Source organism: Procambarus clarkii, chromosome 23 (assembly GCF_040958095.1).
Source record: "Procambarus clarkii isolate CNS0578487 chromosome 23, FALCON_Pclarkii_2.0, whole genome shotgun sequence".
NCBI lineage: Eukaryota > Metazoa > Arthropoda > Malacostraca > Decapoda > Cambaridae > Procambarus > Procambarus clarkii.
The window spans coordinates 33,974,390-33,993,332 of record NC_091172.1 but is presented as its reverse complement, the minus strand read 5'-3'; the positions used below and the strand labels follow the sequence as shown (position 1 = coordinate 33,993,332).

Sequence of the window (18,943 nt, the reverse complement as noted above, 5' to 3'; positions counted from 1 at the left end):
CATGTATATCCTGTAACCATCAATACATAATAAAGCACAAAAAAATGAAGGGGGTGGTAGGAGAAAAGCACACAGAAACTGTATTGGAGAGGATCTAAACATTCCCTCTAATGTGTTATGTGTGGTTTCCTCCGAGGCTATGGGTCCCCCTTCCAGCCAGAGGTGGTACTCTTTATAAAGTATATAAAGATATAATACTATATCTATATACTATAATGCTATAATATATATATATATATATATATATATATATATATATATATATATATATATATATATATTATATATATATATATAATATTATTTATGTGTGTGAGAAAGCTGCACGAACGCGCAAGCCATAGATCACTAAGAACTCTTTGACCCGGCCAGGATCTTAGTGATCTATGGCTTACGCGTTCATGCAGCTTTCTCTCTCTCTCTCTCACACACACACATTTATATATATATATATATATATATATATATATATATATATATATATATATATATATATATATATATATATATATATATATATATATATATATAATATGTTATTTAAGGTCACGTTTTGAACACATTCGGATAAACGTCTTTTCCGATCCAGGTTTACAAAAAGTTCTTGTCAACGTGAGATTTTTCCTTGAGCACCAGAGTCCCGCCGGACCCGGCTTATCACAACCCCCCCCCTACCCCACCCCCACCCCACCCCCACCCAACCACACCCCACCCCACCCCACCCCACCCCACCCCACCCCACCCCACCCCCACCCCACCCCACCCCACCCCTCCCCTCTCTTTTTGTCCTGGCCAGCGTGATGCGCACCTGTCCGGTGTTGGGGGGGGGGGGGGGGAGTGTCAGCACGATGGTTAGAAACAGGACTGGCCTACCACCAGCCTGGGAGGGGGGGGGGGGAGATATAACCTGGCTGTCAAACTGACAGCCAGCCAGCCACCCTGATAGCCAGCCAGATAGCCAGCCTGACAGCCAGCCAGCCAGCCAGCCTGCCAGCCTGCCAGCCTGCCAGCCTGCCAGCCTGCCAGCCAGCCTGCCAGCCTGCCAGCCAGCCTGCCTGCCAGCCTGCCTGCCAGCCTGCCAGCCAGCCTGCCAGCCAGCCAGCCAGCCAGCCAGCCAGCCAGCCAGCCTGCCAGCCAGCCAGCCAGCCAGCCTGCCAGCCTGCCAGCCAGCCTGCCTGCCAGCCTGCCAGCCAGCCTGCCAGCCAGCCAGCCTGCCAGCCTGCCAGCCAGCCTGCCAGCCAGCCAGCCAGCCAGCCAGCCAGCCAGCCTGACAGCCAGCCAGCCAGCCAGCCTGCCAGCCTGCCAGCCAGCCTGCCTGCCAGCCTGCCTGCCAGCCTGCCAGCCAGCCAGCCTGCCAGCCAGCCAGCCAGCCAGCCAGCCAGCCAGCCAGCCTGCCAGCCAGCCAGCCAGCCAGCCAGCCAGCCTGCCTGCCAGCCAGCCTGCCAGCCAGCCAGCCAGCCAGCCAGCCAGCCAGCCAGCCAGCCTGCCAGCCAGCCAGCCAGCCAAGTCCTCACCGTGGTGAGTGTGTCAAGCGAGCACCCACAGTCACGTAGGGATGACAGAGGGTGAGGGAGCGGGCCGCTGAACTAACCTAACTTTACCACAGAGGGAGAAAACCCGCAGTAAGTTGTGTGGGCGGGAATTTAAGAGAGTTTGTAACAAAGGCGGAGTTAGACACTATCAACACAGCCGTAAACTACACCACCGTGTTTGATGTACACAGTTTGCCACACTTTATGAGAAAACTTAGATTTGTTCATTATATACAGCGCTCAGGCCTCGTCACTCCGCCTTCCTGATACCAACTTGGATTACAACCTTCAAGCTGAGGGACGGACAGTTGTGGTGGGTGTACACGTGCAGGGAAGGTTGTAGTGCACATGTTTGTACACAGATGCAAGCGGCACATGTTTGTACACAGGTGTAAGCGGCACATGTTTGTAAACACACGCCATAATGAGCTAGTTACTACCAAAACAACCACATCACACACTCAAGGTGCTAATTAACACACACTTGTAAGTATTCTCAACGGGTTTTGTTTGTGTGTACTGGCCTAGTCCTCAACAGGGTGTTTTTGGGGGATGAGCTACGGCTCTTGGGTCCCGCCTCTCAACCTGTAAGTGACCTGGGGCCAGATTCACAAAGCACTTACGCAAACACTTACGAACCTGTACATCTTTTCTCAATCTTTGGCGGTTTTGTTTACAATTATTAAACAGTTAATGAGCTCCGAAGCACCAGGAGGCTGTTTATAACAATAACAACAGTTGAATGGCAAGTTTTTATGCTTGTAAATTATTTAATAAATGTAACCAAAGCCGTCAAAGATTGAGGAAAGATGTACACGTTCGTAAGTGCTTGCGTAACTGCTTCGTGAATCTGGCCCCTGGTGTTTAGGCTCCAGACACTATTGGGTTGTGAGAAATCTTCATGTGAAGGTGTGTGAGGTTCCACCACTTCACTGTCGTGACACCGACAAAAGTATACAACATCTCCGGCGCACCTGGATACTAAGTCTCCATCGTTATCAGCTTGTTCGTTATCTACCCATCTACCTCATTACCTTGTGTTAGTTCCACACTCCTGGTGTTAGATGCGGCTGCTCGCAGCCTGACGTATGAATCACAGCCTGATTGATTAGGTATCCTTTGGAGGCATTATCAAGTTCTCTCTTGAACACTGTGAGAGGTCGGGCCAGTTATTTCCCTCATGTTCAGATAGGGGAAGGGTGGTGTTGAACAGTCTTGGGCCAGTGATTTTGATAGCCTATGCTAAATTATGTCCTTCTGTCTTTATATTCGCCTGAGTATTTTGTATGTGGTGATCATGCCTTCCCCCGTGTGTGTGAGTTTATATATTTATATTATGTATTTTATCTATCATATCCATTACTTAAAATTATATATATATATATATATATATATATATATATATATATATATATATATATATATATATATATATATATATATAATATATATATATAATATATATATATATAATATATATATAATATGTGTGTGTGTGTGTGTTTAATTACCTAAGTGTAGTTACAGGACGAGAGCTACGCTCGTGGTGTCCCGTCCTCCCAGTACTGTCGTATAACGCTTTGAAACTACTGACAGTTTTGCCCTCCAACCCCCCCCCCCACCCCCCCACCACCACCTCACTTAGCTTGTTTCAACCGTCTACCACTGTTTGTTTAAGAAAAGTTTCTAATGTATTTTTCGCCACCTTTGTTTCCTTAGCATGAATCTGTGTACTCTTGTTCGTGAAGTTGCTGGTTTCAGGAATTCCTCTTTGTCAATTTGATCGATTCCTGTTAGTATTTTGTAAGTGGTGATCATATCACCTCTTCTTCTATCTTCTAGTTTTGGCATGTTTAACGCCTCTAGTCTCTCCTCGTAACTTTCGTTTTTTCAGTTCGGGAAGCCGTTGTGTAGCATGCCGCTGCACCTTTTCCAGTTTATCTATGTGCTTCTTGAGATGTGGGCACCACACAACTGCTGCATATTCCAGTTTTGTCTCGCAAAAGTCATAAACAGTTTCTCTAGTATTTCACCATCCATATAATTATAAGCGAGTCTGAAGTTGGAAAGCGACGCTCACACGTGTGTGTGTACTGAACTATTTGTACTCAACTATTTGTGTCTGCAGGATCGAGCATTGACTATTGGATCCCGCCTTTCGAGCCATCGGTTGTTTACAGCAATGGCTCCGGTGTGTGTGTGTGTGTGTGTGTGTGTGTGTGTGTGTGTGTGTGTGTGTGTGTGTGTGTGTGTGTGTGTGTGTGTGTTATAGATATGATAGATAAAATTGTTGGAGAGTCTATACAATTAACAAAGATGGGTTAGTAGGGCGGGGCCCAAGAGCTAAGGGGTGATGCCTGCAGGCAGAGACAGTAGGTACAAGTTACACAACTAACAGGAAGTGTTCAGCAGTCAGTCCCCGAGGGCTTGACAGTCTCCAGTCTGTTGTCATGACCACCTGCTCACCACACAAACGGCGTCACAAATTTATCCGTTATTATTCTCCTCTCTCTGTTATTTCTCTATTTATTCTAATATCACAGATTTATGCAATATTTTGCGCTCGTTTTTCATGTAAAATAGAGAAGGATTTGAAGACGTTGACGTGTATGGAGCCCCTTGTCCAGCCCGTCCTCATAATAACACGTCGCATTTTGACGTATACTTCACCTGAGGCCAAAAAGGCTAAGGTCCTCGTATTAAAAAATGGCAGCGGCTGGCGAAATAGACATACTGTCCCGTTTTCTGTTTTGGGTTCTCTGGTAGGTTAGAATAAGGTCACTTTAGTACGAGTTTCATGACGTTGGGAGGACCTTAGGAGGACGGGCTGCTCTCTGATGATTATGGCTGTATAGTTTGGCTGCCGTCCAGACCCTGGAGGGGGAGGAGGAAGGAGCAGGTGGAGAACACGTCAGGGTTATAGGGGATACTGTGTCAGTATACCACACTACTCGCCCGGGTAAGTGACCAGCAACTGTGGAACACATGATTGTGGGGTGATGGTCGTGTCTCCTTGATGGACCCGATTTTTGGGAATATAAATGGGAAATTATAGGCTCACTTGGCTGTGTGGCTTCGTGAGGCCCAAGTGGTTGGCCAGTGGTAGTAGACCCGTCCTCTCACCTCATTGGTCGCGTTTTTTTAACGGAATCGATCAGTAAAGTTTAAATGTTACGTATTATTACATTGAAACACAGTAATGAGGAATTCTTTATGCCTCGATAGGTTAAGTAGGTTGCTTGGGTGTGTACGTATGTGGGTAGGCAACACAGTTGCAAATGACGAGAACAATCCGTATAGTGCACGCTTGTCCATGTGTGTGTGTGGCCGTGTTTTGATTATATTTGTCATTTGGGCAAACTTAGGAAGAAGTTTTTTCATAAGTGAGTTTTGAGAGGTTGTTCCTCGGGTCTTCCCTGCACGATGCTCACCTCTCCTTACACTGTACACACGTGTATCAGGTGTGTTTTGTCTTGGGAGTTGCAGGGTAAACTCCGGTACCACTCTGATGCTGTCTCCGCCCACAGCCACACTGTGTTGTGTGGAGTGTGTGACAACAGTCCACACAGTTTACACTCAGTGTCAGTTTACACACACACACACACACACACACACACACACACACACACACACACACACACACACACACACACACACACACACACATCACATAAACTTGTCCAGGAAGAGTCTGAAGATTTGGAACACGAACGCCGACGGAGTTACAAACAAAACAGGAAATTAAAGAAAGAGTAAGTGGAAATTTCCCAGATTTGATTGCAGTAGTGGAAACGAAAATAAATGATATGATCTCTGATGCAATATTCCCAGGGGGGGATTTCCAAGTGATAAGGAAAGAAAGAAAAACAAAGGCAATAAAGAGGAGTTGCACTCCTAGTAAAACGGGAGTGGAAATTTGAAGAACTCAAGAATCAGAGTGAAAACGTATACACAGACTCCATCACTGGGACACTGACAGCAGATAGAAGGAGAATTGTGGTCCTGGTAATTTACAACACCCCGCCCTCCTCCCCCCCCCCCAAACAACAGAAGACACAGGCAGGAATATTATGACAGCAACAAAGCATGCATAGAGACATTGCAGAGAGTAGCAACAGTGGCACACAGAATGAGAACTAAACTTCTAGTCATGGGGGACCTAAATCATGGAGAGATTGACTGGGACACCAGAAATCCTCATGGTGGGAAAGAAACGTGGGGAGCGAAATTAGTGGAAGTCATAGAAAGGAATTTCTTAACACAAAACATAAAGGAGGACACAAGAGTAAGGGGGAGGAGATACACCAAACTTACTGGACTTGATATTCACCCAGAATGACGAAGACATTGAGAACTTAGAGCATAAAATACCACCAGAAGCAAGTGGCCATTGTGTCCTGGTGTTCACTACATGATGGACCTCAGAGCAGTGCCCATAAGACAAGGAGTCAGGGAAGGGAGAGCTGACTGTAAAACAGGAGACTACGTGAGACTAAGAGAGTATCTGGGAAGTGTACAATGGGAGGAGGCACTTGGAGGGAAGACGGTCCAGGAAATGATGGATCAAGTAAAACTGAAGTGCAGAGAGGCAGAAGAGAGAGTCATACCACCATTAAGGGTAAACAGTCGGAGAACATATAATAACCCGGGGTTCAATAGTCAGTGCCAGGAAGCAAAAGTAACAAGCAGGAGGGAGTGGAGGTAATGCAGAAGGCAAAGGACAGAGGAAAATCGGAATAGATGCAACAGGGCCAGAAATGACTACATAAACATAAGAAGATTGGCAGAAAGAAACTATGAAAATGATATTGCCTCCAAAGCAAAGAGCCAACCGAAACTCTTACGTAGGCATATAAGAATTATTATTTGTATCTGCATCATCAAGAATCTGCATGAGGGCAACACTTCTTCCACTCTAGTTCATCAAGAATTGCAAAAAAAACAAAAACAAAACCACACAGACGTTAAATATTATTTGTACACAGATCCTGGAGACTTGTGTTACTCTTGACACACTGACGACACTGTAGGTCGCCTCACTCCACTCTTGACACACTGACGACACTGTAGGTCGCCTCACTCCACTCTTGACACACTGACGACACTGTAGATCGCCTCACTCCACTCTTGACACACTGACGACACTGTAGGTCGCCTCACTCCACTCTTGACACACTGACGACACTGTAGATCGCCTCACTCCACTCTTGACACACTGACGACACTGTAGATCGCCTCACTCCACTCTTGACACACTGACGACACTGTAGGTCGCCTCACTCCACTCTTGACACACTGACGACACTGTAGGTCGCCTCACTCCACTCTTGACACACTGACGACACTGTAGATCGCCTCACTCCACTCTTGACACACTGACGACACTGTAGATCGCCTCACTCCACTCTTGACACACTGACGACACTGTAGGTCGCCTCACTCCACTCTTGACACACTGACGACACTGTAGATCGCCTCACTCCACTCTTGACACACTGACGACACTGTAGATCGCCTCACTCCACTCTTGACACACTGACGACACTGTAGGTCGCCTCACTCCACTCTTGACACACTGACGACACTGTAGATCGCCTCACTCCACTCTTGACACACTGACGACACTGTAGATCGCCTCACTCCACTCTTGACACACTGACGACACTGGAGATCGCCTCACTCCACTCTTGACACACTGACGACACTGTAGATCGCCTCACTCCACTCTTGACACACTGACGACACTGTAGATCGCCTCACTCCACTCTTGACACACTGACGACACTGTAGGTCGCCTCACTCCACTCTTGACACACTGACGACACTGTAGATCGCCTCACTCCACTCTTGACACACTGACGACACTGTAGATCGCCTCACTCCACTCTTGACACACTGACGACACTGGAGATCGCCTCACTCCACTCTTGACACACTGACGACACTGTAGATCGCCTCACTCCACTCTTGACACACTGACGACACTGTAGATCGCCTCACTCCACTCTTGACACACTGACGACACTGTAGATCGCCTCACTCCACAAAGGAGGAAGTAAAGCAGACGCCAAAGATTATAGACTGATAACATTCCTTATAATAACGGGAGCCGGTTGGCCGAGCGGATATCACGCTGGACTTGTGATCCTGTGGTCCCGGGTTCGATCCCAGGCGCCGGCGAGAAACAATGGGCAGAGTTTCTTTCACCCTATGCCCCTGTTACCTAGCAGTAAAATAGGTACCTGGGTGTTAGTCAGCTGTCACGGGCTGCTTCCTGGGGGTGGAGGCCTGGTCGAGGACCGGGCTGCGGGGACACTAAAGCCCCGAAATCATCTCAAGATAACCTCAAGATAATATGATGGGTTTACCCTCCCGGTGGCTGAGTACTCATTATACAGGACACGGGTTAAACTCCCATGTAGTGTAAATCAGATCTTTCAATGAGTCACAGAAAAGATAATGTTCAATGAAAATAAATTCCAGTTACTCCACTATGTTAAACGAAAATATAAAAATTAAACGATATATAAAATGCAGTCAGATAACACTATTGTACGACAAATTAACAGACAAACATTTAATTATGTCGATAGACCTTACTTTAAAAGAACACAATGAAGCAGTTGTCACAACAGCAAGATAAGTAACAGGTCGGATAACAGCAGCTGTCACACAAGAGATGCCAGACTCAGGAAGACACTCATGAAGACACTAGTGCTCTCTAGGGTGGAACACTGTTGCTGCCCCAGTCACACCTGGAGAAATTGCTGACCCGCAGAACGTGCAGAGATTTTTTACCGTCCGAATCTATTCAAGAAACGTTCAAAGTTTTTGAGAACGTTTAAAATGTCTCAAACTCAATTGTCTATTTTCTAGAGTGCAGGCGATAGATATATACGTAATTCAATGAAATAAATTTCTTTTGCTGGGTACTAAATGTTATTTTGTGATTGCCTGTGCTTCCTAACGTTAGAAAATAGCTATTATTTCCCTTAAAATTTGCTTTGACCTTTTTCTAAGACAGCTTATAGAAAACATCTTGAAGGTACTTGCAGGACGCCATCCAGAGCTGTGACACATTGCTTCGTAAGTCAGCAGCCTTCAAGTTCCTTGAAGACGTCTTCTTTAAGCTCTCCTATGTAAAGGTCAAAGCAAGTTTAAGGAAAATAATAGCTATTTTCTAACCTTTTGGAAGCTCAGGTAATCATTAACATTTACTATCCATGGGGTTGGAGGTGTGACCCTCAGAGGAAGAGGAGGGGGACTTGGGTCCTAAGAGTGACCACTCAGGGTCCTAAGAGTGACCACTCGGGTCTTAAGAGTGACCACTCAGGGTCCTCCTGGTTGACAGGACGTAAAGGGACCAAGACGCTAGAGGAAGCACTTAAGAGTCATTTGCGGGTCGCTGGCGGCCACTTGGGAGGTCCGGAGAACTATAGAGGGACTTAGTTCACAGTTTGTGTTGCAGCAGTAGCCAGCCGGCCGGCCGGCTGCCACCTTTTGTTCTGAACACTTTTTTATTGAACAGTCTCGCACGGTCCACTATATTGAACACGAGTTTATGCAGCACTGTGTCTATATTGAACACTGTCAATATTAAACACTGTACAATGTGTGTTAGTGCGAGTGCGCGCGCGCGTTTGTGTGTGTGTGTGTGTGTGTGTGTACTCATCTAGTTCACCTAGTTGTGCTTGCGGGGTTTGAGCTTTAGCTCTTTGGTCCCGCCTCTCAACCGTCAATCAACAGGTGTACAGGTTCCTGAGCCTATTGGGCTCCTGTGTGTGTGTATGTGTGTGTGTGTGTGTGTGTGTGTGTGTGTGTGTGTGTGTGTGTGTGTGTGTGTGTGTGTGTGTGTGTGTGTGTGTGTGTGTGGTCTCCACAGTCATTCCCCGGAGGAGGCTGCCTGTGATGGCATATAGACACTTTCATTAGCTAATTGATCTCATCACATTATAATTGGCAACTGGTCCTTTGGGTCACGAGTCACTAAATTAGTGTCTTGGCGGGCTGCAGGTGGGGTGTGTACTCACCTAGTTGTACTCATCTAATTGTGCTTGCGGGGATTGAGCTTTGGCTCTTTGGTCCCGCCTCTCAACTGGTGTACAGATTCCTAAGCCTATTGGGCTCTATCATATCTACACTTGAAACTGTGTATGGAGTCAGCCTCCACCACATTACTTCCTAATGCATTCCATTTGTCTACTACTCTGACACTGATAAAAATCTTTCTAACGTTTCTCTGGCTCATTTGGGCACTCAATTTCCACCTGTGTCTCCTAGTGCGTGTGCCCCTTGTGTTAAATAGTCTGTCTTTATCAACCCTATCAATTCCTCTGAGAATCTTGTATGTGGTGATCATGTCCCCTCTAACTCTTCTGTCTCCCAGTGACGTGAGGTTTAATTCCCTTAGTATCTCCTCCCTTATTCCATCCGGCCCTATAGCCTTTGTCACATCCAACTGTAGCAAAAGCTTCCTTATATCCCCACTGGTAATCTCAAATTCCTCTAGTGGTGCCTGGTTAACTATTCCTTCTCTTATCTCTGAAACTTCCCCTTGCTCTAATGTGAAGACTTCCTGGAGTTTCTTATTGAATTCCTCGCACACTTCTTTGTCGTTTGTAGTGAATCTGTCTGCCCCTATCCTCGGTTTCATTACCTGTTCCTTCACTGTTGTCTTTCTCCTGATGTGGCTGTGTAGCAATTTAGGGTGAGTCTTAGCCTTGCTTGCGATGTCGTTATTGCCCTGCTGCCTCTCTTCTCACCCTGACGTATTCATTCCTGGCGCTCTGGTATCTTTCTCTGCTCTCAAGTGTCCTGTTGTTTCTATAGTTTCTCCACGCTCTTTTACTTAGTTGCTAGCTTACATCTCTGATTAAACCATGAGTTACTCATCTGCATTTCATTTTTTTTCGTTTTGGACGGGATAAACTTTTCAGCTGCCTCCTTACACTTCTGCGTGATATTCCATCATGTCTTGGGCCGTCTTTCCCCTGAGCTCTGTTTCCCATGTTACATCCGTTAGGAATTTTCTCAACTCCTCATAGTTTCCCTTACGGAATGCTAGCCTTTTGCTTTCAGTTCCCTTTCTCGAGTACTTTAACCCCTTCGCCTCCAGACCCAGGTGTGGTCTCACGAGGGTTGTATGTGTGTGTAAGGCTCTGAAAGCACCCGTGTCCAAGTTCCTGGTATTCATCAGCTGTGTACGGGCGCGCGCGTTAAGGTAACTCAGTTCTCTCTTTATTTGCCACTGCGCTAAAAATGCAACTGTTTTGCCTGACCAGAAGCGCATGAACCCCAAGTAAACTTAAGCCCAACTTAAAGCCAGGTGCTTTAATATTCAATAATCGCATCTTTGATGGATTGGTAATTTCAGTTAAAAATTCTATCTATTAGACAGTCCCTTTCAAAGCTGGAGAAATTGCTGACCTGGAGAGCGTGCAGAAATCCTTTACTGCTAGAATCCACTCAGTAAAACATCTAAACTATTGGGACCGACTAAACCTGTATTCTCTTGAGCGCAGGCGGGAGAGATACATAATAATTTCCACATGGAAAATAGTAGAGGGGCTGGTCCCAAACCTGCACACAGAAATAACATCACATGAGACCAGGAGGCATGGCAGGATGTGCAGAATACCCCCGTTGAAGAGCAGAGGTGCAACAGGTACTCTGAGAGAGAACTATCAACATCAGAGGCCCGAGACTGTTCAACACGCTTCCACTACACATAAGGGGCATAACTGGCCGACCCCTCACAGTGTTCAAGAGAGAACTATCAACATCAGAGGCCCGAGACTGTTCAACACGCTTCCACTACGCATAAGGGACATAACTGGCCGACCCCTCACAGTGTTCAAGAGAACTTGATAAACACATCCAAAGGATACCTGATCAACCAGGCTGTGACTCATACGTCAGGTTGCGAACAGCAGCGTCCAACAGCCTTGTTGATCAGTCCGGTAACGAGGAGGCCTGGTCGAGGACCGGTCCGCGGGGATGGTGAGCCCCGAAATAATCGCAGATAAGGTAGAAAATGGTACAGGTGGAAGTGAGAGCGGTGCTAGGGGAAGGGGGTGTAGCCTTAAAGGGAATGGGGGAACCGTGGTTCTCCATCACCAGTCATAACCTGACTTCCTCTGTAGCTCGCCCTCCACTCAAAGGTCGAAGGTGGAAGTCAAAGGGCAAGTTGTTTCTGACGGCAGCTTAAAGTCCTCCAGTAGAAGAAAAGTGGACTAGAAATTTTAGTACCTTTGTCATGTCCAATTTGAATTTGTTCGATGTTAGCCTTTATAGGTTGAGCTCGGACCCTATGGAGCACTCAGGGTGCTCACGAGCCCCTATGGAGCACTCAGGGTGAGCTCGCCCTTAAAATAAAATAGGATCAGGGGGAGCTTAGACCCCCGCAAAGCTCTTGGGTTGATCTAGAGCACCCATGCTCCATGGGTGGAGCCCAGACACCCATGGAGCACTCAGGGTGAACTCGGGCCCCCCATGGAACACTCAGGGTGAGCCCAGACACACTTGGAGCACTCAGGGTGAGCCCGGACACCCATGGAGCACTCAGGGTGAGCCCGGACACCCATGGAACACTCAGGGTGAGCCCGGACACCCATGGAACACTCAGGGTGAGCCCAGACACCCATGGAACTCTCAGGGTGAACCCGAACACCCATGGAACACTCAGGGTGTATAAGATAGGATAGCACAAGCAGATAGCGTGGATCCCTCACAGCTAGAGTGATGCAGGTTGACACCAATAATACAAAACGTATTTAATTGTATCTAAATATTTTGTGTGCATTAGCCTCGAAAGGTTAGGTGGGTTGCTTGGGTTGGTATGTTCTGGGTGGCTTAATCTTCACCAATCAATGGGTGAGAGTGCGGTCAGCGGCTAACCCTTCCTCCTAATAGACAGTACTTTTTAATACTAAATGTAATAAGTACATTTCTGACTGCATAATACATGGATACACTTATTGTGCTGTTACATTTACCTCCCCATATATTCTCATCATTTTCTATTAATACACTCAAATTTTTTAGGTTGAAGTGTTCGTGTTCAAGTCTATATACACAAGTTTTAAATATATAGAATTTCTTTTTCAGTTTTATTAAACAATAGAGATTTTATACAAAAATTTGAAAATATCCTGAGTTAATTTATAATTTATTGAAAGACTTTAGTTTTGTTTTATTAGTTTTATAAAAGTGTAATATCAATATAGCTATAGGTTAAGTATTAATTGTAATTAAGAAGCAATAAATGCAATTTACATACTTGTCCTCCTACGCTCCCAAGGTTAGGTTAGGTCGTGGTTTTCTATACAGCTTTTCAGGTAAACTCTAATATTCACAATATTTTGGTGCGATGCTGGCGATTAAGTGTGTTTATGTACTATGCCGATAGTCAGGATTGTACTTATTACATTTAGTATTAAAACGTACTGTCTATTCGGAGGATGGGCTTTAGCGGCAGAGGTCAGCGCCGTGACCTTGGCTCTTGTGGGTCATGTTCCCCCTTCCTCTAGTTGTTGTGGCAGTGTTGTCAGTGTGTGGTGCTACAGTGTTGTCAGTGTGGTGGTGCTACAGTGTTGTCAGTGTTGTGGTGCTACAGTGTTGTCAGTGTGGTGGTGCTACAGTGTGCCAGCCTATTGTCAATATCCCCACCAGTCGTGGTGGGGTGGGGGTGAGCTAGGGAGCGCGCATACGGCTCTGCGCACGTCTCCTCGTTTACAGTTATAATGTGAGCTGCTGAATATGCCACAATATTCCTTACAAATGCAGGGAGCGTGTTGGTTGCGTGACGCAAGACTGGCTGGTGTGTGGCGTCACGCATGGCGTAGTCAACTATACTGTCCACGCAAGGTTCCCTACTCATCACACAGCTGGTCCGGTATTCACTTTAGTGTTTTAGTTGCTCCGGCTCTTGGAGGCCTCGGCTGGTAGCGTGTGTGCTTTGTTTGTAGTCCAGCTGTGTTGAGGCGAGTGCGTGAACGCGTTACCACTGTCAACTACCGTGTCATTTACCAGAGGTAATTGTGCGTAGCTCCTGCTTGGCCGTCCTCGCTCACACATACTTTAAAGAAAACGGTGCTTGCTGGCCTGTTATTAGGAAGACTTGTATATTTTGGAACCCGGGCAGGCTAAGCTGGTTCAGGCTTGGTGACGTGAGGTCATGTTTGGACCACTACCCGGGGGTCCCTCCCAACCACCCAGGGGTCCCACCCCACCACTGTGCCTCACTTTACAAAATAGAAGACAATTGGTTTGTCATTACTATTAATATCAATAGGACTGTTTTCTGCGACAGCCAGAAAAATGATCGGATGGATTACGAGAGCATTCAAATCCAGGGATCCCATCACAATGGTTGTACTCTTCAAATCACTTGTGTTGTCCCGTTTTGAGTACTGCTCAGTACTCACTTCCCCCTTCAGAGCAGGAGAGATTGCTGAAATAGAGGGAATACAGAGAACATATACGGCATACATAGACGCGATAAAGCATCTAAATTATTGGGATCGTCTCAAAGCTCTCCAAATGTACTCGCTAGAAAGGAGACGAGAGAGATATCAAATAATTTATATCAATTATTTTATATCAATTAATATATAATTGAAATAATATCAAATATACACGTGGAAAATACTGAAGGGCCAGATCCCAAATCTGCCCCTTCTGGTAAAATATCTGGTAAAATATATCTGATTTTACCAAATCTACACAGTAAAATAACAACGTACTGGAGTGAACGACATGGAAGAAAATGCAGAATAGAACCAGTAAAGAGCAGAGGTGCCATAGGCACAATCAGAGAACACTGTATAAACATCAGAGGTCCGCGGTTGTTCAACACCCTCCCAGTGAGCATAAGAAATATTGCCGGAACAACCGTGGACATCTTCAAGAGGAAACCAGATAGTTTTCTCCAAGAATTGCCGGACCAACCTGGCTGTGGTGTGTCTGTGGGCCACTCGAAGCAACAGCCTGGTGGACCAAACTCACACAAGTCGAACCTGGCCTCGGGCCGGGCTTAGGGAGTAGAAGAACTCCCAGAACCCCATCAACCTAGGTATCAAGCAGAACTAGGAGAGTAGTGTTGAGCAAGGAATGTTCTGACCTTTTGTGTGGTGTTGACCCGAGGGGTCACCAGACTGTGACCTGGTGTGTGGTGTTGACCCACCAGACTGTGACCTGGTGTGTGGTGTTGACCCACCAGACTGTGACCTGGTGTGTGGTGTTGACCCACCAGGCTGTGACCTGGTGTGTGGTGTTGACCCACCAGGCTGTGACCCCTGGGGTCACCAGACTGTGACCTGGTGTGTGGTGTTGACCCACCAGACTGTGACCTGGTGTGTGGTGTTGACCCACCAGGCTGTGACCCCTGGGTTCTCCAGACTGTGACCTGGTGTGTGGTGTTGACCCACCAGACTGTGACCTGGTGTGTGGTATTGACCCACCAGGCTGTGACCTGGTGTGTGGTGTTGACCCACCAGGCTGTGACCCCTGGGGTCACCAGGCTGTGACCCCAGGCGGCACGCTTCACCAATTAACCTGCCGGTCGTTACACACGCCAGCCAACCCGTCCTCTCAACACATTGTTTACGAAGCTCTAATACAATTGTTGTCGCTTTCCTCGCGCTAAATTTAAAGTGATTTGCGTAGCACTGTTATGTACGTGACGCAGTGTTGTATATGTGCGTGACGCAGTGTTGTATATGTGCGTGACGCAGTGTTGTATATGTGCGTGACGCAGTGTTGTATATGTGCGTGACGCAGTGTTGCTTCGTCACCCTCGGGTGTGTGTCGGCCGGGGGGGGGGGGGTTGACTCACTCGCTGGTCCCTGCTGCCTCACACCTGAAGGTCGTGTCATGACACCACCGTGCAGGTGTGTGGTGGTGTCATGACACCACCGTGCAGGTGTGTGGTGGTGTCATGACACCACCGTGCAGGTGTGTGGTGGTGTCATGACACCTTGGCCAAAGTGTCAACTTGACCAGTCTGAGCGTGATGACACACTCGGGGGGGGGGGGGAGTGTCTCGGGGTACAGCTGTTTTTGGCACTGGTCCTCGGGGCGGGCTGAGGGAACACTGATATTGATCCTCGCCGACTTGTGGTAGTGGTTTACAGGGGCTGGCGTTAGTGGTGGTGGTTTACAGGGGACTTGTGGTGGTGGTTTACAGGGGACTTGTGGTGGTGGTTTACAGGGGACTTGTGTTGGTTTACAGGGGACTTGTGGTGGTGGTTTACAGGGGACTTGTGGTGGTGGTTTACAGGGGACTTGTGGTGGTTTACAGGGAACTTGTGGTGGTTTACAGGGACTTGTGGTGGTTTACAGGGGACTTGTGGTGGTTTACAGGGACTTGTGGTGGTTTACAGGGGACTTGTGGTGGTTTACAGGGACTTGTGGTGGTTTACAGGGGACTTGTGGTGGTTTACAGGGACTTGTGGTGGTTTACAGGGGACTTGTGGTGGTTTACAGGGACTTGTGGTAGTCGGAGGCGGGAGACGAGAGAGATACCAAATAATATACACGTGGAAAATACTGGAGGGCCAGGTCCCAAATCTACACAGTAAAATAACAACGTACTGGAGTGAACGATATGGAAGAAAATGCAGAATAGAACCAGTGAAGAGCAGAGGTGCCATAGGCACAATCAGAGAACACTGTATAAACATCAGAGGTCCGCGGTTGTTCAACACCCTCCCAGCGACTATAAGAAATATTGCCGGAACAACCGTGGACATCTTCAAGAGGAAACTAGATTTATTCCTCCAAGGAGTGCCGGATCAACCGGGCTGTGGTGGGTATGAGGGCCTGCGGGCCGCTCCAAGCAACAGCCTGGTGGACCAAACTCTCACAAGTCAAGCCTGGCCTCGGGCCGGGCTTGGGGAGTAGAAGAACTCCCAGAACCCCATCAACCAGGTATAATCGAGCTTTGTTCTGTTATTATTATAGGCACAAGTCGTGTTGCAATGTGGTGACCGTCCTAAAGTTCAGTAGTGTGCCTCACGAGGTGCGGAATCCATGCCGGTTCTGCTTAGTGTAGTGTTGGCCCTACGTGAGCTGTACAGTGTCTTAAAAGGGGTCCTTATATTGGTGTGTAAATGGTGTTGTAATGTTTGTCATGTGTTGGTGGCACTATACCCGGTCTGGCAACACCGGGCGCACACCTTCCAACCCTCATTATGGCTGCTGTGGAGTTGGTCTTTGATTGGTCACCTTAATGGGATTTGTGTGTGTGTTGTGGTGTTAATATTGGAAATATATCCAATCCCAAATCTGTCCTAGGTTTTCGATCCCTGTAGTTATGTGCCCGCAGATAGTGTCGATTGGTTGTGGTGTGTCACTTGCCCGCCTCGGGGCGCGTGTCGGGGCGCTCTCTGGTCCTCCCGACACCCCTCACGGGTCAGGGTCTGCGTGTGGGATCAACAGTTTTCGACAATATAGGAAGTGATTTCTTCTCCTGTCGTGTTTTCCTTACCTTGTCTACTTTATCACGCGTTGCTTCGCCTCTAAATTAGTTCGGATTTTTAATCTGCCAAGATTATCCTCACTCTTCTCCCCCTCCCTCACCCCCTTGGCTGATCTTGGTGTGCAGAAGCACTCGTGAAACAGAGTACAGGTAACGGTGGGGGGGGGGGGGAGTGTGGGTCACGTGTCACGCACCAGCAGTGACACCCCCTCCCCCCTCCCCCCCACAACTACAACCTAGGACAATAAAGACTTAAACAAAGCGACTGTGAGGTTTACTGTTTATGAGAGCGTACTGTGGTGATGCGTATATTATAGTGTAGAGTAGAGCGAGGGTGTTGTGGGGGAGGAGGAGACCTTGGCGCCAGGGGGTGTCGCCGTGAGGGGTGTGTTGGGGGGGGGAGCCAGCAGCCCCGTCACCACCACCAGTCACCAGTCTCCTCACCTGCCTCTTGTAGTGCTCACCGCTCTCGCTACGCACCTGCTTGTGTCGTGTTACTGTCTGTGTGTGTGGTGGCGTCACCCGTCACCCTCGCCTCCCTGTACTCCTCCAGCCTGTTGTACTACATGCAAGAGGTCCTGTATACAGGAGTGATCCTCCGGTGTGTTTACCGTGACCGCTGGAGTGACAGTTGGTGGAGGGAGCTGCTGCTGCTGCTGCTGTACGGGAGTGTGATGTCGCGGATATTGGGGAAGCAATACTCCCGCCGACCCTCCCACTCCCACCCACCTGCGCCCTCACCCGGAACCTACGCTCCCCACCACACTTCCCGCGCCCTCAAGGTGGGTATCACAGTCACACACCTTCCTCGCGGGTGTGTGGCTGCCACACCTGGGTAGCCCACACCCAGGTGGTCACGTATGGTAGGTGTGTGTCAGGTGTTCCCACACAACTGCCGGTGGGCTACAAGCACGTGCCCCCCCCCCCCGTGCCCTACCCGTGGAGAGGCTACCCTGAGCCGCCGGGCATGTGGCTGACACAGTGACCAGGTGTGTGTGCGCGCGCTCACCTGAAGGTATTCACCTGTGTGTGCTTGCATGGTCGAACGTTATCTCTTGAGCCCCGTCTTACCAGCTGTCATTGTAGACTACAGAGCCTCCTGACCATTCTGTTTATTGGTGTGTTGTTCCCACTACTGGTAGCTGCTGCTCTCCCTCTTGTCCTCGCTATGTCTACATTACTCGCGCTAATATTGTTGTAACTCCGCGACTCCTCCCTGCCTCCAGTTTACATCCATGGACCCTTGTTCACTTCAACAGTCACGTGTACTTGGTACTCGGGCGTGAACCCTTTTTTTGGACTCTGGGACCTTCCGGCCTACTTCCGCCACGAGTGTATGTGAGTACTCACCTAGTTGTGCTTGTGAGGTTGAGCTCTGGCTCTTTGATCCCGCCTCTTAGTTGTCAATCAACTGGTGTGCAGGTTCCTGAGCCTACTGGGCTCTTATCATATCCTTGGAAACACAAACCATAACTGTCTCTATTTTCCGCTTGTTACAACTTGTAATAAAGTTGTTACATCTTGGCTTAACGTGCTTATGACGTATTAGAACGTTGTTACAACGTGCTATATTGATTATTATAACTGGTTAGGTGTTAAAACTTGTTCGAACGTTGTACCAACGTCGTAGTTTCGGCGTGTGTTTGGCGGGATCTACACGTGAAGCTGCGTATGGACTCGGCCTCCACCACATCACAGCATGTCCAACATCAGGTCTCTCTCACTTTATGTATTGCCTTCGCCAGGCTCCGTGCCCAAGATCCAGAAGGCTATCCGCACGTGTATATGTGTGTGTGCGTGCGTGCGTGCATCCGTGTGTGCGTCTTGGGTGTAGCCCCCCAACCCGTTCTCGCAAATTCGTAAAGTCAATATTGACTTATTAACTACGTGCATAGGTGATATACTAAACATAATAGATACCCTTAAAAAGATT

General features: G+C 47.9%; 1 protein-coding gene across 11 annotated transcripts in view; it reads left to right on the top strand.

Annotated features, from left to right (window-relative positions):
* The window catches only part of Dlg5 (Discs large 5), a 365,892-nt gene that overhangs the window by 131,494 nt on the left and 215,455 nt on the right, over positions 1–18,943 (top strand). The window contains exon 1 of one of the 11 annotated variants that reach the window (XM_069330160.1): positions 17,449–17,792. The exons of 9 other annotated variants lie outside the window; for them this stretch is intronic. The gene's annotated coding sequence lies outside the window, so the exon portion shown is untranslated. Of the gene's footprint in view, positions 1–17,448; positions 17,793–18,943 lie in introns of those variants that run through there. One more of the 11 variants, XM_045751454.2, reaches the window with a different exon arrangement.